The following is a 21,243-nucleotide window of genomic DNA, read 5'->3' on the forward strand; positions in this document are numbered from 1 at the left end:
CTTCCCAGAACTGACACATTGTTATATCACATTTTGTCAGCAAAAACAAAAAAAATCACCATAGACACAGCAGAGTGAATATGTCCCCTCCAAAATTCGGCTGTTGAAACTTAACGGTCAAAGAGATGATATTAAAAGGTGGGGCCTTTAAAAGGTGAAAAGTTCATGAGGTCCTCTCCAAGGTCAATGGGATTAAGGCCCTTATCAAAGAGACCTTATGTAGCATTCGTCTCACTTGCTTTTCCTTCCTTCTCTTATGAAGTGAAGACATAGCTTTCTCCCCTCCAGAGGCTGCAGGAGCAAGGCACCATCTTGGAAGCAGGGAGCAGCCCTCATTAGATACTGAATCTGCTGGTGTCTTGCTCTTGACTTCCCTCAGAAATGTGAGGAACAAAATTCTATCTTTTATACATTCTCCAGTCTACAGTATTTTGTTATAGCAACACAGACTAAAATGATGAGGAAATATAAATCTGCCCCAGTGAGGAGCAGTCAACACTTTGGACAACAGTACAATCTATTATGGGCTCAATTATCAAACAAATATTTGAAAGAGTGAAAATATGGAAAATAATGAAAGTGGAAAAGGAGAGTTAAAGATGATGAAAAGACATTAATCAGACCTGAATGACTACAGAGAATATGATGTCTACTTATAACAAAGTTGGAGCAGAACTTCAGGTGTGAGTCTTACATGCAATGTTCATAAATTGCCTGCATGGAATCTGGCAGGAATGACCTCTAGAGCTCAGAGATGTGATGATCTAAAGAAGTGGAAGTCAAGGAAAGTGTTTCTAGTTGAAATAGTGGCAGCATGAGAAAACTTACAATCATTAGTATGAAGGGAGGGAGAGCTTAGCATTTCTTTAACAAATATCACTCAACAACATTCCCTCTATAACAAAAGATATCTAGAAGCACACAGGGGCACCAAGCTGTTCAGTTGTGGGTACAGGCCATCTAAGAAAGGAGAAATCAGCCCGGGAAGCACCATCACAATTTTAATTAGACCAATCCCAAGGAGCAGGCATCTCTCTGAGAGCTTACACGCCTTTGACGCTGACCTTCAGTTGGTTATATAATTTGCATTGACCTTACTTCTACCCAGATGGTAGCCTGGCACAGGAATCTCCTTTCCAGGTCAGATGGAAAGAAGCACCCCGCCCATTTGCTTGAGCTTCAGAGAGCTTATATCTCTAAGCAGGCTCTGTCTCCTTTATCGCCACCACCCCTGCCTCTAAGCCTGCTGATAAGCAAGAACTCTGGCTTGTCATTGGGCAGATGTTTGTACTTAGCATGGTCAGTCAGAGCCAGCCCGAATGGTTTGCCTGTTCCTCTGAGCCTTGGGTATTGCCTACAAATAAATCTGAGTTCTGGTAAAATCGGAGTACGCCCAACTGCAGGGACTCAAGCACACCCACAGATGCCTGGGATGCACCCAGGCAAGTGACAGAGAACACTGCAGTTCTCAGTTAGGACCTTCTGGACCCTCACTCACAGGAACAATTAACACTGAGCGGCACGCTCACAGATGAGGATGTGCCCTGGCAGCCACCTGCTCATGCGACACCTGTAACTGGAGGCTGTGTAAGCAGGATCACACCCTGGCCGCTGTCTGCCCTGGCCCCATTTAACACATGAGTGTGATTAATCAGAAACAGCTATATTAATAACCCCCATCTCGCAGAGCTTGACTATTCCTTTGTATGCATTAAACCCACATCGGGTACTTAGATCTGTTATGAGGAGAACTGGCTTTGAGAAGGACGTGTAAGGCCCCCTAAGCAAAGATGGAGCTTGCTGAGATGTATGGACATGAAATCACCAGATTAAATACCCAACCAGAACAACAGTCCCAAGGTGAAAATGTCTTTAGTGACAACTGAAGGACTGTGCCCCTTCAGGACCAGGGGACACAAAAATGGATATGCAACTATGACAGCTTGCCAGATACAGTGGACATCCCTGGGGGACCACTGTTTTTATTTTTAAAATATTTATCTGTTTAGTAGCTGTCCCAAAAAACACATTGGTTTTCTGGAAGGGGTTCAACTCCACTAGCCACAGTGCAGGGAATAAGTAATATACTTTGGTCCAATTAACTGTACAGCACATCACGCTTGGCTCTTAAAAGGAGGCAGATAATCCAACAGGAAATAAACAGACATCTTCCCTGAGGTCTTCAAATGATAACTTGTTTGCACTTCAGGATGGCTCATCTAGTTTTGTCCCAGACTAGACAGTTCAATGACATGGACAGCCACTCAACTCAAGCATGTGTTAAATATGATTGAACTTCCTTTTTTGTTCTCTCTCTCTCTCTCTCTGTCTCTCTCTCTCTCTGTATGAGAGAGATGGTGACAGAGAGAGACAGAAAGACAGTGCTTTGAAACCCACTGCCATGATCACAAAGCCACAAATCTTACATCTCCTCCAGTTATACATCAGATTCTGTAGTTTTCTTGTCCTGATCCATGTTCTGTGCAATCCATTACTCATCTTAGAAATCAGTAAGACTCCCTGGTCCTGACTACACATCACTTAGAAGTCAAGGGCCACAGGAAGTGCTAGCTCATCTATCCCAACATCCTCCTGCCTCAGCCATTTCCAACTTCTGGCTTGAGGAGGAAGTAGGGCTGACCACAAGTCCTCCGAGAGGTATACAGACATTCCTACTGCCCTGAACAAGCACAGAATAACCATGCTTTGAGACAGCCCCACCCCCATCTGAGTACTTTACCCACAAAAGTATCCCATAGGTTAAGCCCCAAGTGGAAGAAGACTTAAGAGTACTCAGCTCTAAACTTTTGCTTTATTCCTCAATCCTGTCCTGAAAAGTTTCCTACTTCTCCTGCCTCCTTACAAAAGAACTCTCCCTCCTCCTTCTCTAAGGGACAGCTGCCTTCCCCTTCCCTAGGAAAATGATGTTAGAAAAATTTCAGAAAAAAAGAATCAATCATACAGAAACAGGAAAGTGTTTTCAAAATAGTACTCCTACTATTCCAGCAAAATTCAGTGATGTTAGTCTCTTCACATGTATTCATTCAGCAACTATTTACTAGAAGACAGAAACAAAGTCCTTGTCTGCAATAAAATTACAGCGCTGTGGGAAGGCCAGTGAGCAGCCAGCAATTAGAAAGATCTCAGTACCCGGAACACTGAATTACATGTTCTCAACCCACACGTCTTCCTAGGGAGATGGAAAGAACTTTGACCAAAAACTGTATCATATTCCACAGCACTTAACACAGGTAGGGTTAAGAATATTTGTGAGATAGATGAATGAATCACTGCACAAATGAGCTAAAAGGAAGGACAGTGCTATGAGGGCGCGTGCTTATGGTTTTACATGCAGAAGGGCTCCCTACTCTGGCTGGTCAGGGGATGGGGCCTCAGTGAGGCAAGGAGGGGAACCTGGAGGTAATGCTATGCTGAGCAAGTGTGGAGAGACAAAGAAGGCACATTTCACAGCAAGGCGCTGTGCGGGGAAGGACCCTTCCCTGCCCAGTGATTGCACACTGGCCCCCGCAGTGCTTGTTGGGAATGTAAAGCTGCCAAGTGGGCAAGACCTACATTATGTAGGGCCCTGCGGGTATGATCTAAAATATTTTCATCGCACGTGAAGGAGATATTGTTTGTTTTCTCACCATTACATCCCTCACACTTTAATCAAGCCTCTTCTGCCCTGCCACTTGCATTTAAGCCTGGTTTCAGCCAGCGTAGACCCACTTGACCTCAAGTCAGGCAGCCGTACAGTTTGTGCCCCTAGAAGGCCCCTCTCCCTCCGCATTTCCCAACTCAGATTTCCAGAAGCACAGCTCGGACTGATATAGCACATACTTTCCTAGCAGGCCACGTTGTGGGTCAGCCAATTGGATGACTTCCTGGATGAGATGCCCAGCCAGGGCCCAGTAAGCGTGGCTGCTGGGGTGGATCACATGGTGCTACATTCAGCCCTGTTGGCAGGAGGGCAGTTAGCAAGGCATTTCCTCAGAGGAGTCAAGGAAGCAGGCACTGGACTGAAAAGATCAATAAAGCCTGCAGTGAGGGTAAAAGAGGCAAGGACTGTGTCTTACTCTTACCTGCATTCCCGTGGCTTTGCAGTGCCTCATACATGTTAAATTAATGGATAAGTGAATGAATGAATGAATGAGTGTAGAAGGAAATTTATGGAATTAATGAAGCAGAATCAAATGCTACTCAAAAGACAGTTACTCTAACAGCAGGGCAAGAGGGGCTCCGGATGCTCCTCAGCGGCCCTTCTGGACCAGAGCTGGGTCTACACTCTTGTGCTCCAAACCCCAGCCAGCCCCTTCACAGCTGGACCTCTTGGAGCATAAGCAAGGGAAACCCCTGTGTGCCAGGGGTTTTGCCGAGACCCTCCCTTTGCCTGTGAAAACCACCCCATGCCGATGAGAGGAGCCTGACCCAAGAGACCTCCGGACTAGGGGAGGCGGCACTGTGCTCGCTAACCAATCTCACATTTGACAGGAGTGACTGGAGCAGCACAAATCTCCAGTCAAACAGACGCTTCTCCTGGGCTCTAACAACCAACAAAGTTGTCCATTACATTGAAGTACAAGAAGCCATAATATTATTTAAGAGTCCAGCGCCTTTGTTTGAAAAACATGGAAGAAGTACTGGGCTTGGGCCCAGAAAGGGTGAGTTTAAATATGAGTTTGACTTTTAAAAAGGTCACTTAACTTCTAATGTCCCCACTTTATAATAATCACAGCTGTGATTTCCATACCTTTTTGGTTGAGGTGAAGACCAGTTTAGACGACATTTGTGAGAAGCGTTTGTAAATGGCCCAAATACAGTATAAATGCAAGTGATCACTGCATCAATAGCAGTTGACAAACAAATGGATGGTGGTGGGTAAAGCTGGAGGAGAAAAGTCAGTTAGGTGACTACTGCAGGTCACCAGCCTTCCGGTACTGCTGGCTTCAACCAGGCCAGGGGCAATAGGAGTGATTTTTCTGGCCCATATGAGGGATCTAGATCATTTAATAAATGAGTGAATAAATGAAGTACATCAATCTTCCAAAAGAAATAACCTTAGTTATCAAAACATTACCTCCTATATTAATTTCTGCATTTGGTATTTCACACCTATTTTTGTAATACCAGTGAACTTGGTTCATATTTTTTTACTGCATTCATCACCTGATTTAGTATATTTTTTAAAATTTTCACTTCTACTCTAGATTTGAATTCTTGCAGGGTAAGGAGTGCATTGTGTATTTGAAAACTGTCTTGATGGCCAGAGTACTGCTTAGAATATAGTCAACATGCAGTGCTTGATGGATATCTCAGGGGTTGATCATATCACTAGGGATTTTTTTTTAATTATTATTTATTTATTTATTTATTTTCTGGTACTGGGAATCGAACTCACAACCTCACGCTGGCCCGGCAGGTGCTGTGCCACTGAGCTAAACCCCCTGCCCCTCACTAGGGATTTATTACTTCAAATTTTTACAATAATCTTTCAAGGCAGATATTTTTCCTCCTTTTTTACAGATGAAGAAACAGACTCCAAGGTAAGTGATTAAGTCACTGTAAGTCCCATAACTGGGCCAATCTGATTCAAGTGGGCCTCAGCCTATTTCCTAGTATCCAGCTGGTAATACAGCTCTAGACTGGAGTGTCCTGTGATTTTGCATTTATCTTCAAGTATCCCCGCTCTTGTTCTCTGAGTCACTTTTCTGGTCTCTGGGACAAAATACCCAGTACCCACAACGTACAGGAGCAGTTTGTTTTGGCTCACAGTTTAGTCCCTGGTTGGCAGGCTCCACAGCAGAAATAGGATGGCAGAAGGGCACGGAGGAGGAAAAGGGTCTACCCATGGCAGTCAGGAAGCACAGAAAAAAGGGAGGAGCCGGGGGACACACCCTTCCAGGTCTCACCTCCAGCAACCACCTTCAGCCAGTCCCCACATCCTAACAGAACGTTCAGCTAATCTCCTCAGCACATGAATCCACTGATGAACACGGCATCACCATGATCCCATTACCTTCCAAACACATGGGCGAATGTTTCAGGTCCAAACCACCACAACTACGTGTGTGGTTGGACACACATTTCTCGTGGGGGAGGAGGGAATGGGGGAAGCTGGAGTATACAAGGCATCTACAGAGAACAATCCACCTCTTCCAAAGCAAGTGATGTGCCTCTTCAGGGCCAAGGTCCTTGATGATATCAAAAGGACAAAATTACAGTGACTTAATTTGAAGATCTTAATTGGCTTTGTTTTCAACTCTACAGTCAGGCAATGCTTCACTCCATAACACAGGATAAGTGTTCTGATGAGCTAGGCAAAGGAGGCTGGTTTTATAGATAGAAAAAGCTGAAGAGAGGAGAAATGAAAAGTAAAAAGATGGGCGGCTTCAAATTCACATTTTTGTAAGGTGGCAACAGGAAGGTAGAGCCACAGAAAAATGACTTTTGAAAACTTCAGAAATATCTGTTTCTATTAACAATAGAAAAATAACTATTCACTGGCCATGCAGCTGAGAAGGTATATTTGTTCCTGGGATTGGGCCTGCACCACCTACACTCCAAAATAAACAAATTACATTAATTCAATGTAATTAGTTCAAGTTACCTTTTTGGTGTAAGGATTAAGTTTGGGGCAACTTCATTATGCCAGTGAGAACTTGCTGTTTGGGAAATATGCTATTTCTGTCATCCTGATTTCTCCCCAGGTCAAATAGTTTACTTACCTTCAGTTTGGTGATGAGCAACTGTAGCAAGAGTGACCCCATTTTGATTTTTAGCCTGATCTGTTGGGGCCCAGTACAGAAGCTTAGCCCAAAGCAGTAGCCTCTGGGAATTTTTATTTAACAAGAACAAAGTCTGATACAAACTTCTCAACAAAGCCAAGGGAACTATACACTGAGTTTCAGGAAAACTTGTACATCCCACTTTGTTGTATGAGGTCGTTTTTCTTTTTTCTTTCAGGACAAGGGCAGCATGGGGAAGACAGATGGGACCAGGCTGCCACACCTGTCTGGCTAAAGGCAGCTGGCAGATGTTCAGTACCCAAAGCAGTTTCTAGCACTACAAAGCATTCAGATGTGTTGCTTTAAGGCTGCTGATCACTGGTAAGGAAAATCAAATGGTTAGTGTATGCTTGTTGTGTCCCTTTGTTGTTTTCTCGGATATAAGCATGCCTGACCTTCTTATGAATTAGTCAAATACATTTCTCTAGTAGAGGACTTAAAATTCACAGTGCTCCTTGTAAAACCATTAATAATTGCTACATTAAATGTCATCATGCAAGCCAGTGACATTTTTCCTCAGACAAACAGACCAGGTACTTCAGATTTTAGACTGTTTAACAAAACTGCAAGAGTACAGAAAAGTATGAAATGATGAACAAATATGTCCTTCCTGTATTGCCACCCACACCACTTCCCTGAGAGAAGAGATGCTGGTGGCCCCCTCGTCCTTCAGAAATGTGTCCTTGTCTCTATTAATACATATGGAGACTATGAGCACATGCAGAAGAGGGATGAGTTTATGATACAGATACTTTTTGTATGCTGGGTTATCCGCTGACTACGTATTATACAAGTATTAGTAAATGTTTTTTAATGAAATAAATGAATTATAAATTTGTAAGATATATAATATGTTTTAATACACCCTGAAATTATCACCTAGTTGGATATTATCTGATCACCTGGCTGCATGTTATCCGCGTGAGACCTTTTCTAATCGGTCTCACCTTCTGGCTTTTGAATAGAGCCTCCCCTCATCCTTCAGGTAAGACCATTTGTGACCACGAACCCCCACCCACTTCCTCACCCAGAAATCCTAACAGCAAGACTAGCAAAGAGGAGGAGCAGGTTCCATTAATTCTTTGACAACCTGATCACACACCTCTACAATCTTACTATTTCATTTGAAATGATCCTAATATACAGTATAATTCTAGATATATAGAGTCTCATAGAGGCTAAAAAATTTTTTTTCTAGTGAAATTTCAATAAGTCCTGCCTTAACTAAGAAAAAAGCAACATTAACATGCTATTAATTCAGTTCTTTGCATATCAACAACAAATATTCTAAAACTCTTAAACTAGACCTAACGATTACCTTAGCAAAAGCCTGGGCTGCTAGAGCAGAAAGCAGTGTCTACTCTAGTTTTGGTTAAAGGACACCAAATTCCCACATTTTCCAGTGCAAAAGAACCAAGTCTGACCACGCTCCTGGCTGAGGCAGGTGCTCCCAGTGCCTTGAAATCCTAGACTGTGGCCCTACCCTACTTGAATCCCTCCTGCACAAGGCAGGAGTCATTAAGTTAGCAGGAGTGCTGACCTGCAGCTGGTGCCTCAATGCAAGGAGCTATGGTAGTCTCCAGAGTGTCAACCTGCCCTTCGGTTGCATGCAGGAAGCCTCACTTCTACAAATTTCATAGTTCCTTCACCACAGCTCTTCCCACAGATGAGCTCCTCTGTCCTGCATGGACTCTACATGACATCTCCCTGGTCCTGCAAGCTGGGTATGCAGATTTGCTCCCAGCAGGCATAGGCCATGCATCACTGTTCCAGAGATTTTCCAAACTGCCCATCTCTACAAGCCAGTGTCACATAGACCACAGGGTTTTACCCTTTTTTTTTTTTTTTTTTTTGGCTCTAAGCATTGAACCTAGGGATGTTCTGCCACTAAAGTACATGCCCAGCCCTTTTTATTTTTTATTTTGAGATAGGGTCTTGCTAAGTGGCCCGTGCTGGGCTCAAACTTGCAATCCTGCTTTAGCCTCCCTCAGTGCTAGGATTATAGTTGTGCGCCAACACACCCAGCTGGGTTTTACCTATTCTAAAGTCCCTGAGGGGAGAAGAAAACTGGTATCTAGAAGATTCTTTCCTTACCCAGCTGAGATCTGTAGAAATACTGATTATACAACTTATCACCTTTCCACTGTGGAATCAGACACATGGAAGTTCATATCCTGACTCCACTAGAGAGACTTACAGCTTTGATCAAGACCTTGGCTTCTCTGAGCCTCACTCTCACAACAAACAGGAAGGGCAATACCTACTTTACAGGATTGCTGTGCGATTAAACATAGCATAGCAGCTCCCAAATGACTGTTGGTGATATGGAGTAAGGAGAAAACGCACCGTGCGCTGAGAGCAGAATATAAAATACAAGACACTACTTGTTATGGTCTTACATATTTCTTGTCTTACGCAAATATGCTCAAATGGTGCTGGCTCAAACAGCAGGGACTGGGTGAACTCACATGTGAAAAGAGGTGACAGTTGGTCAAGCCAGGGCTTGGACTTTGAAACCTACAAGAAGTCCTAAAGTGACTCCTAAGACCCCTGTGTTTGCCAGAGCCTACTAGGCCATCAATCAGCAAGCATTTGCTGAGACAGGAGGTCAAAGGTGAGTCTCTCCCTCCCCTCCCCTATAATTGGAAAGACACACGCGTACCTATAGGGAGAGTTCACCTTTCAAGGTCTATGACCCATGCCAAGAAGTGGCCCCCGCATTCCCCCTCACGGTACAAAACATCTTGCTATGGACCGCTGCTGATTTAAGAATCGGCCCTTCCCATGCACAACTTGTGTGTTCTGAGCCAAACCTCAGTTGAACTTTAGACCTTGAGGTCCAGTTATTTATGGCCTTGTCCTTGTCCCCTATTAGGCAGATAATCAAGTTCTACAAACACTTCCCAAATAGCACCAGCTCAACACCTGGAAAATAACAGGCACCCAATAAATGATAAAGCAAATTTACACCTATGGCTATCGGTTGTCTGATAGTTTAGATCAAGTGTGCATAAGAGATAGATAGTCAGTGTCTGCTCAAGGCAATTCTTATGCTGTTGATACTATTGCCTTTCATATTTCTTTATAGAAACATAAAACAAATATCCGTGGTTTAATGCCTTTGACAGCTGACTTTTGGAATGGGAAGGGTCTTGGGGAAAGAAGTGGGACACCTCTTTGTTTAAAGGAAGCTCAAAGGCTGTGGAGACATTGAGACCTGATCCAACTACCGACAGCTGTTCTGCAATCACTCCTGGCTGACAGGGACACCGACAGAGCTGAAGTCCCTAGGTTGCTACAGACTTATCTAAATGTGCTAAGGAGGTCCATTTGTTAAAGCCCCCCAAACCACTGCCAGAGGCCAGCTTGGGCTCCATCTGGGTCTACCTCTCTGGGCCTGCCACCTGGACCATGAGGTCCAGAAGATTACTTTGAAGTCCACATCAATTTGGCAAAAATGAAAATGTACTGAGCTATCAGGCAAACTGCTCTTAGTGGCTGCATTTGTGATCTTCTGGCATCAGCAACACAAGCTGGATGGCTGTCCAGCTTGCCCTGGCACTCAGGCCTGGCATTTCAGAAAGTTTTGGCAGCAGAACCTAGGAAATGATACCTCTAAAAGCATGTGGAGAAAGCTAATGGCGTGTTGGCAAAGCTCACCTGGGGCCACTTCCATCTGTCATTCCTCCTTTTACGACACTCCATTTCCAGTTTCTCATCAACAGTGAGAGCCTCTGCTTGTCCTCTGCATGCCCTCGCTGGAGACTCTCCTAGAGCGACACCCTCCTCCTTACAGTCTGGCAGCTGGGCAAGGCCGCTGAAGCAATTCCCACAGGTATTATCGGATAAGCCTGGGATGGAGGGAAAGACAGTTTGACAGAGAATCCCTTTTTCTTCATGCTCATGTTTGCTTTAACTTGCCAACAACTGGATTTTACTGAAAAAAAAAAAAAAAAAATGGTGGAAGATTTCAAGTCAAAGACAGAAGGGAACTTAACTACTCTTTGAAAGTAGGATGGACCTTGAAGGGGCGAAAGCTAGAGCTGCTCTCTGCTTCCTGCAAAACCTGACTAAAGGAACGATAGCCTTCATCGATGCCTGAAACTTTGGCACCTCCCAGATGCCTCCACCCCCTTCCCACCTTTCTCCCAAATCAAGTCTGGAACTAATTTTTTCAGTTGTACCACCTGAAGACCTTTCGTTTGTGAACAACCCTCAGGCTCCAACATTTCACCAGTTTAGTTATTCTCCCTGCTTTCTGTTTTCTCCCTCCAGTCCCCGCCCACACTGCAGCCAAAGGATCTGTGGGAAACCGGAATCTGAGGAGCTGCTCCCCTCAGGGGCGTCCAGGCGCACGTGGGTGGGAAAGCCTCAGCGCATGCGCAAGGCCTGTGGTTTAATCTCTGGCTTTCCTGTGAGTCTCTCCTTTCTTCACAACTTCCTCATTGTTATGGTTTAGATCAAAACATCCTCCAATGGCCCTGTGTGCTCAGAGGTGTGACTTTCAGAAGGCGATTGAGTCATGGAGACACTAGTTAGGAGTGGGTCCCTGGGGCTGTACCCAGAAGTGTGTGTCTCCCTCCTTGCTCTTCCCTTCTCATCCGTGGCCGTGACCCTCAGCCGTGCTGTTTCTGCAATGGAACTGACTGACTATGGACTGAACTGTGGGCTGAAATAAACTTCTCTTCCTTTACGTTTTGGGCGTCAGATATTGGATCTCAACGATAAGAAAAGTGACTGAAATATATGTGAAATTTTGTGACAGCACTATTAGTGCTTGACAGATGCAGCCAAAAAGGGGTGAGAGAAGTTCTTCTGCCGGTACCTGGGTTCAGTGCAAAGAACCCCCCTCAAATCCATGTATTGATATGGTGACCCGCTATGTGACTGTGCTTGAAAACAAGGTCTATAAGGAGGTACCACCAGTTAAGGGACATCATTAAGGTGGAACTCTTCTCTCATATGACCAGAAGAGACATAAGACATAAGAGACATGAGAAAGAGACAGCATAACTAATTCTCTCTTTCTTCCATGTGAAGTCACAGCAAGAAAGTGGCCATCTGCAAACCAGGAAGACAGTCCTCACCAAAACTGCCCCTATTAGGCCTGGACCTGACACTTCTAACTCCTAGAACTGTGAGAAAATAAATTTCTGTTGTTTAAGCCATTCAGTCTGCAGTATTTTGCTATAGCAGCCCGAGTGGATTAAAACAGCAGGCATACCCTGGAAGAGTCCATAAGAAAACCTTGACATCCCTTTGAAGTCTTTCGTTTTGGAATAAATCTCAATATTCTCGCAGCATTCTGCAGCACTTGCCTTAATGGAAGTACATAGCAAATCTGCTGACTGCTAGTATCACTGGCTGCCCACACCACACGGCACTACACCACATGTCCCAGGCGGGGAGCCCACCTCAATATTCTCTCCTCCGGGTGTCTGCATACACTCGTCTCAATGGTGCGTTCTTTTCCAACTTCCTTCTGCCCACTTGATGAAACCTTAAAACAAAAACTCAACTCTAGCTTCCTTGCTTAAGATCTCTTGGCCTCACACCTCAACAAGTCACTGATGTCTTCTTGGTGTGCTCACTGCCTTTTGCACGCTATAGCCTGTTCTTACATGCATGTTTATAAATTCAGCACCTACTGAACTGCAAGCTTCTTGAGGGTAGGCACAAGGTCTGATTTATCTCTACAAAGGCCTGGCAGAGGCTGGAACACAAATTACATGTGCTATAATTATAAGAGAATGAGCGAACTAATGAGTGGGTGAACGGGTAAGTTAAAAAATCAACTTTAACGAAAGTAGAGTTGTTTTGTGGGTTGCACTTGCGGATGGAGAGAAAATGTTGAAATATCCACGTGAACTGATGGTGAAATCCCCGTGGCTGCAGACAGCAGCCTTAAGACGGAAATGTCCATCTCTGGAGGGCTCAGCTGTTCACTTGCCTTAGGTTGAGGGACTAGACAGAGTCTCCTGAAAATTCTGCACCTTCCTTCTCTGTGAGCCTGTTCTTCTGAACCTCGCTACCTCTCACACTGACCACCGTCACCCCCACCATCACTACCTCTGAGCTGTAACTTCCTCGAGTCCCTGATATCTCATGCTTGGACTATCATATTTATTTCTGAATTAGGTGCTTAAAAGCACCCCCTTCTTCAATCCCTTTGCATCCCACCTGCCTGAAGTTGCATCCAAATCCTGCACAGATCCAGAGAACATGATCTAAGTTTTTGTTATGGTTTAGATTCAAACTGTTCCTCTAAAATATTCTGTGCTCAGCGGTGGGGCTTTCGGAAAGTGGTTGGATCACGGGCACGCTGTACTTATCCGTGGATTCAGCCATGGATGAACTAAGTACCTGGATGTGCTGCTGGGAGGTGGGACCTGGGTGGGGCTGGGTCTCTGGGGGTGTGGCCTGGAAGGGTGTATTCTGGTCCCTGGCTTCCCCCTTCTCTCTCTGCTTCCTGGCTGCCCCAGGATGAACAACCTTCCCCGGCCAGGCCCTTCCATCCTGCTGTTTCTGCTTTGGAGCCAGCCAGCTTTGGACGGAGCCCACTGGAAACTGCCAGTCAAGTAAACCTCTCCTTTAAATTGTAGATGTTGTGTATTTTGTCTCACTGATGCGAAAGTGACAATACAGTTTGAAAACTCTTTGTCATCTTAAGTAACCTTTCCACAACCGTCAGGTACTGTGAACTGGTAATCGGGCTGTGCGTAGTCCCCTCAGTGAAGGTGATGGGCAAAGCTCGCCCCTGCCCTGGAAGACTGCTCGTGGTACCTTTCCAGCCTTAGCTGCCCTGTCTCCCTTCACCAACTTTCCTAAGCTGCCCCTCCTTCTTGAACACACTTTCTCCTTTCCTCTTCCTTGCCTTTGTTCCCGCTCTTCCCTGGCCTGGAACACGCTGTTTGATGGGGCAACACTCATCCCAATCTCAAGGCTCTCGGGTGTCTTGCAACTCTTCTTTCCTCAGCCCTCAGCAGCTTTTCCCGCCTTCCTCAGAACTCCTGTGGTGCTCGCAGTCACCACGCACTTGCTGCCTTTCTTTATTTTGGTGGCTTTGGGTGGTGTGGAGGTGTCTTTCCCACCACTGGAATGTAAACTACCTGAAGGCAGAGATAGTTACTGTCTCCTCAGTTCATCACCTAGAATCCTGTGAATTCTGACAGAAATAGGGAAGCAGTAAACAACCCTGTGGGCCTCCCCGACATCCTTGACCTCATTTTTCACTTCCGCAGATGCCCACTTTCCTCTGTCACTCTGGCTGCTGTTAGCTAAAGCACTCACAGCTGTCTGTCAGTTTAGGGTGATGCCCTGCATCAGGGCACAGGCGGTGGGAAAAGAGACACAAGTCTTAAATTTTCACATGACAGCTCTTTCCCTTGGCACCTGATAGAAGTGGTCAGATTCTCTCTCTCTCTCTTTCTTTCTTTCTTTTTTTTTTGTCTTTTTTGAGACAGTGTCTGAGTATGCAGTTCAAACTTGCCTTGAGCTCACTTTGTAGCCTAGGCTAGTCTCGAACTCACAACAATCCTCCTGCCTCAGCCTCCCAAGGGCTGAGATTAAAGGCATGTGGCACCACGCCCAGCAATTCCTCTTTCTTTCTTGACTTGCCCAGATAGAAATTTCCTGTGTACCCTGAGGCATATTTGCACAGGGGGAGAGTCTGTCTTTCTGTAAAAGTTAAAGACAGTACAGTGACAAGGAAAAATAAGTCAGCAAGAAAAACTTCGAAGAGCCAGGGTATCCTCTCAGGCACTCCATTAGACCCATACACACACACACACACACACACACACACGCACACACACACACACACACACACACACACACACACCACTCACACTCACTGGCAAGGAGCTCACAGCTTGCAAGTCCACTGGAATGGAATCACAGGGCAGTTCTTAGCAAGGTCATGCCCAGTGGGTGGCAATGGCGTAGACAGAAGCTGCTCAAAATACACAGCTCATGAGTAGTCTTTTCCTCTCAGCATACCTCACGGCCACCTTCATTTCTCACTGCCACCAGCCATATCTACTGCCCTCTTCCAAAAGGGAGGAAGGGAAGTGCTCCTCAGATATCATCAGTTACCCAGAAACTTGGACATTTCCCTCTAAACTGCCATTCTTAGCTGCCAAACATGGCGGCCAAGACAGGCCCTGTACTATCTGAATCAAAGAGAAGAGTTTAAGGGGAAAAAAATCTCCTGGATGTCCAGACCCACAATGCTCTGGGGCTACATCTCATTAACTTACAGCCTCTGATGTCAACAGCTTCCAAGACTGGGGTGGCACTTTTGCAAACACGTTCCAGAAGAGTCAATGTGATCCGGTGTTGACATGGGCCCATAACTGTCAGAGGCAGTAGTTTCCAATTTATGGTTGCCATAAAGTTTTGGCCATATGATTGCCACAATGTGTGATGTGTTTTTGACAATACACAGGAGGTGGAGGTTGGGGAGTACTGGCTCCACATTTGGTCATGGGTTTGGGCTTATGAGGGAAAACTTGTAATGATTTCTGCTAAGGTGAAGCAGCGGCAATAATGACTCCAAACAGTGAAACCAGGAATACTTTATGGTTCTTTACTAGCAAACTCTGGACCTCTCCATCAGCCTTATTCATCAACTATCATTTACTGCCTCTTTGGTACCAGGCACATAGTACAGGATAAGTATAGAGTACAGTGGAAGTACCAGAAGTGGGGGGTAAATTCACCTCCAAGGATTCCATAAGTACTGTCCTGGCTGGAGGAGACAAGCACCTGTATTTGTGTACATATATGCCTGTGCAGGCATGTTACGATTTGTGTCTAGATGTCCCCCCAAAGCCTCATGTGGTCAGAGGGCTTTTTCAGAGGTGGCTGAATCTAGAGTGTGTGACTCTGGGATTCAGGATGGGTGGCTGATTACTAATCAGTCCACTGATTAGTTTGGCATCACCCTAATCCCAGCAGACTGAATAAGATATATGGGCAGAAAGATGCTGTTAAGCCCCCTTTTTGCTTTGCTACCTTCTGGTCACCATTAATTGGTTCCCTCCTTGTTGCTTTTGAGATCTCGTGGGCACCATGAACTGTTCCCCTCTGTGATGGCCCTCTGCCGAGCCACCCTGCTTGGATCCAGCTAATTACAGACTGAAACCTCTTCAAACAGTAAGCAAAATAAACCTTTCATCCTTTAACTTTGAGTGTCGGGTATTTTGTCTCAGCAACGAGAGAAAGATCCCATGGGCAAGTACCTCAGCTAAGGCCCTGCGTGGATGTCTTGGGTTCTTTTTGACATAATAGCATTTTACATTTTTGTGCTGACATTGTTCCTTCTATGAGTACGCTGCCACCTTTAGAACTGGGATAGCTCCACATGTGGGGCTTTCTGGATGTCTCTGGTGAGCCTGGACATAGTTCCAAGAGCTGCGCTATTGCTTCCAAACCAGAAGCCAGACAGGATCAGCACAGAGGACCGGATGTGCAAGCTGGTGTTGAAGACAGGAGCTCATGGTGTGCCATGGACATGAGGAATTGTGTAGGGGAAAGATTATTATTGAGCAGGCAGAGTAACATGACTCTGATGTATTAAGTAGAAAAGAGAGAAAAAGAAAAAGACCTTGGAAAAGAGCATAAGTGAGTTGGCCTAATTCTGTCAAATAGTCCGTTAGTTCTTAAACAAGAGACCCAGAGATGTGCCAGTTTTTAGCAGTTTTCTCAGGTGAACAGGCTAACATGTTCTACAATGTTTTGCTTTTCATATCTCTGTGTTACATATTTTTGCTAGTAAATGTGTACTATTTTAAATTTAAAGTCAAGAAAATATTAAAGAGAATTTCCCCTCAACAGAATTGTCATTGAAGACTCTAGTTTTATCAAAATGCAAAACAATCAGCCCGAAAACCCAAAGCAAGCTTCTGAAGAAGAATTGGGATACACTCGGGTTTGAAAGACAACATGTGCATTTGAGAGCATTCATCTGTGGGCTCTGAAGCCAACTACTTGGGCCATCCCAGTAAAGACCCTCCTCCTTTGCTGACTCCACAAGAAGAGGATCACAGGTATTTGTATATGGAAGGTTTTTCCATCCATGCTCCATCTATTCATCAGTGGAGAGGAAAGGCTTTCTCCAAAGTTATAAAGGGCAAGAAAGATAGTGAATGTAGCCACCAAACAGATACAAATGATACAATTGGAATTATAGGCCAATGGATTGGAATTCTAATAGGTTGGGTGTAGGGAGGTAGGGGGAGGAGACAAAAATTAAATAAACCTGAAAATCCCCAAAGAGCACAGAGGTAGGTTCCCATCTGCGCATAGCTACTGTCGCTGTGCTGCACCTGCTCCTGAAGGTGCCCTAAGAAGTTTCTTTGCTTTATTTCTGGTGGAGACCATCATGGGAAGGATGTTCATATGCCTCAAGCCATCAGCCTGGGAGCCTGCACTGGGTGCCACAGTCTTCCTGACACCTCTTCCTCCATTCCCCATCTATGATGAGGGATCGAGACCTAACATCTTCTACTTGACATGGTGACTCTTCTAGGAACCTGTTAAAACCTCATGCCTATAACTGAGTACACCCCTCCCCAAAAATTCACAGGGAATCCACACAAGGATCTACACACACAAAAGTGATCACAGGATTTGGAACAGAATAGATCGTTCTTCCCAGAAGGTCTCTGCAGTGAAGAAGGAATATTTTTGTAGTATTCCTCAATATTCCTGAGTGTGAATTGCTGCTTCAAATCTTCACTTTCCTGGGAATTCACATTCTTGTACTTTGGCAGAAGGCGCCTATTTGACATGTGAGGTAGTGAGATTCTAGATGCAGAACCTGGGAGTGGAAGCCTGGATAGTGAGAGAGCATTTTCAGGACAAAGATCATGTTCTGCTTGTCTTGTGTCTCATGGGCTGGCATGTGGAAGACTCTCATCACATATGGAGATGGAGGAAAGGGAGACAGGAGGATTGTGGCACCCAGTGGGACCCGGTACCAACTCCCAGACTGCTGTCTTGAAGCACATCAACATCTTTCCCATGACGGACTCCATCAGAAGATGAAGCAAAGCATCTTCAGGTGCAGCGTAGTGACTGTAGCTGTGGGCAGATGGGAACTTCCCTCTCTACCCTTTGGGGACTTTCAGGAATAACCTGATGCCACTTCTGAGGTCAGAGGAGGGGGCCCTGAGTGGGCAGGTGGGCAGGTAAAGAGTGGGGAGAGATACTTAAACCATTAAAAATTGAAGCGGGTGATGTTTAAAGTATCTTTATTTCTAAAGACAAAAAAACACATCTGCCTTTGTATTTATCAATCTATTGACAGCATCTTTTCAAATCAGTTAATACTTAGATCACCATCACATGGTTAATAGCTGCATTGCTGGCCACAATATGTAAGAATACAATAATTTAACTACCATGCTCTCGAGGGCATTTATGTTGCTTCCTATTCTTTGTCTTTATAACAACGCTAGTCTGAGCATCCTTGCAAAGACAGACTTCACAGACTTAATGAGGATTGGATTGTCAGAAGAGGAAAGGTGACTTCCACTTTGGGAAGGATCAGGACAGGCTTCATGACACATGTGAAATATGAGCAGGCTTTATGGCTTGGTAGAGAATATGAGATGAAGGTGGAGAGAAAGACAATCAAAGTTCACAGCTGACCTAAAACAAGGGCACAGAGGAGGAAGGGCTAGGAAGGGAGGACACAGTGCAAGGAGGTCAAAGCAGAGTGAACAAAGCAGAGGGGCTGGAAATAAGGTGGACAAGTAGATATGGACAGGACTGAGGAGGGCTTCTGTCGGGCAAAGGACTCCACCACTGCAGATCAACAAGATGACGCATGTTGACTCACTCATCTTGGACAGCATTCATCCATGCCCAGCATCCATGGGTAACTCAAACTCAACTCTCCTGCCAGAGTTATAAAGGAAAGAGAATGCCCTTATTCCCGTGTGGGAGAGTTGGTGAGAAAATGTTCAGGCTCAGTGAGAACAGAGGAAAGAATATGGCATGGACTAGGCACAGTAGCTCTGCAATAAAAGCTAACTACTAATATGAACCATTAGGACAGAGGGCATTTTAAAATTGTGGGGTTCAGTTCCAAGCTAACCATTTTGAAATGTTGACTTGGCTCCGTCTGAGTTGGTGTCTTTAGTTTCTAATAAAATTGCTGCCTCACAAAGCTAAGCTTGCTTCAAGGGGGGCCGCTGGCTTCGGTTTCCATTGCTTTACCTCTTTAGCATTCAAGGCCTCACCATCTGAGCATCAAATTCACTACGGTCTACACTGGCCCATGACTTTTTTGTATTTGGAGTTTATATTAGAAATTAAGATTTACTGCATTTTCAGCCCTTGTGTAGAAAAAGGGGAGGCAATAGAGACCTAGTTGTCCAATGTGTCATTTTAAACACGGTGAGCAAGGAGACGATGGCAGCTTTATTTATTACCACCTGCTTACTTGTGTGCTGGTAAACAGAATTGTTTGCTCTGCCAAGCACACATGGGGAATAAGCACAGCACAGAGGCTGGGGCGTGCAGCAGCTCTCCAGTCTTGAATTACGAAAAGATTAGACGAGGTTTGGGAGAGGGGATGCCCTGCTGTTTGTCTTCCTTCTTTTGTGAAGGTTTAGGGTAAGGAAAACCTAGAATAAAGGCAATTCAAAAGCCCATCAAATGATGCCCACTGGAAAATTCCTTTATGTATTCTTTTTAGCTATTTACCAAGTCAGAAATTATAATGCAAATCACGTCTTCTCTCTGCGGAGTGAGGAATTCACCAGTGTTAGGCCGAGTGCTGCCATGGCTCTGAAGCACGTGCAATTGTGGCCCACCTCCCGGGTCACAGTACTGTGCTCCTGTGAATTTGAGAGTTGAAGTCCATGCCTGCTTAAGCGTTGGTGAGTGAGTTGTATTTTTCAGAGCTGCGTGCCTTTCCTCCTCGCTAAGCCATGCCACATCCAACTGATCTACCAGACAATAGCCTTTGGATCTCCTCTTCATTAAAGAGACTGCAGATACCACTAATGCCATCTGCATGCCAGTGCCCTTCTTCTGCTGCCTACCTAACAGTTAGACCATGCCCCGCCCCCGTGGGTCATTCCATCATTCTTGCGTGCCCATTATAAGACTTGTACACCATCTTCCTGGGAACCCTGTCTGTACTGTGAGACTCACTGGGCTGTGATACTCTCCACACCTAACCTCTCCATGCTCATCTGCAGCCACCAAGCTCCTTGAGTAAGTCTTGCTTACTATGGAATGAGTGGATGGATGGATGGATGGATGGATAGAGGAATGAATGAAATCAAAGACATAGTGCTATAGAAAAACCAAAAGAGTATTTGGAGTAAAGGAAAACTATATTAAATCACCTTAAACCCTTAGTTTTGGGAGAAGCAGCAGCTCTGGAGTGAATAAAAGACTGGCTCCAAAATACACAACTATTCAGTGGGAGACCTGAAATTTGAATTTAGGTGATTTTGGTTTTTGACCTAGATTCTGAATGTGAAAGTCACCTCTGCCTCTCTAAACCTCAGTTTTGTCATCTGTAAAATGAGAAGCTTGCACCAGATCCTCCCTCAGACCCTGCCCAGCAGGATGGGTTGGAAGTGTCACAGCTAAGATCTTAGAGGTTTGTTCTGAGAATGTTTGTTCAGGTTCCTGAATCAAATGCAGCCACCAGCTGAGATGCGACATTTAGATTTGTCCATCAGGTGTTTTCTCTGCACATCTTCTGCTGGTCATAAACCGTCCTCCAATAAAATGAACCACATTGTGAAGGTGTTTTAGAATCAAGCAAATGGAAACACTGTCCATGTATCGTCATCCATCCAGAATTGGCCTGGGTTTGCACCCAAGGTCACAGGACATGGCTTGAACACCTGTGTCATTCCCAAACATAACTTAGACCTCCTCACAGTGAAAATGACAGTGACAGTTCCAGTTATTTGAGGCCTAAGGTATTCTGATTGTAAATATCAACCCTGCTCTTTCTTCTTAAACAGTTCTAAGCATGCATTTTGTGGTATTTAGGGTATTCTAAATCTCAAATTTTAAAACAATTAAGCAGAAAAGTTAAAAAATAATTGAATGTCATGCTGGCTTCATTAGAAATCTATTTCAGGAAATAAATTTGAATGACAGCAGTCTCCAAAATAAACTTCAGAGATAAACACTAGTCATTTTTCGGAAGTTACTAAAAAACTTCAAAGACCTTTCATCTCAGAGATTTTAAAATGACTTTTAGAATGACTTTCTAGACTCTCATGTAGTTAAATAACTTACTCTTAAATCCTTAGTGTGCAAATTAATAAAAGTATGCCCCCAGAATCTGTATTTTTTCGCAGTTAAACCATTACAGTTTCTGAGGAGAAAATGAAAATTCTTTCAATATTTTAAAATCTATGTGTTCCATGCAATGACTCAAATGATCATAATATGTCTTTTACACTCCCTAAACCCCAAG

At 44.7% G+C, this 21,243-nt stretch overlaps 1 long non-coding RNA gene across 1 annotated transcript; it reads left to right on the forward strand.

Annotated features, from left to right (window-relative positions):
• The first annotated feature begins 6,690 nt into the window (after positions 1–6,690).
• Positions 6,691–18,020, forward strand: LOC102005544. Its single transcript, XR_001233395.1, has 4 exons — positions 6,691–7,106; positions 15,844–15,941; positions 16,623–16,834; positions 17,164–18,020. It is a non-coding gene; the product is annotated as an uncharacterized LOC102005544 (long non-coding RNA).
• The last annotated feature ends 3,223 nt before the right edge of the window (positions 18,021–21,243 follow it).

Source organism: Chinchilla lanigera, unplaced genomic scaffold, assembly GCF_000276665.1.
Source record: "Chinchilla lanigera isolate Chin_1 unplaced genomic scaffold, ChiLan1.0 scaffold00002, whole genome shotgun sequence".
Lineage (NCBI taxonomy): Eukaryota > Metazoa > Chordata > Mammalia > Rodentia > Chinchillidae > Chinchilla > Chinchilla lanigera.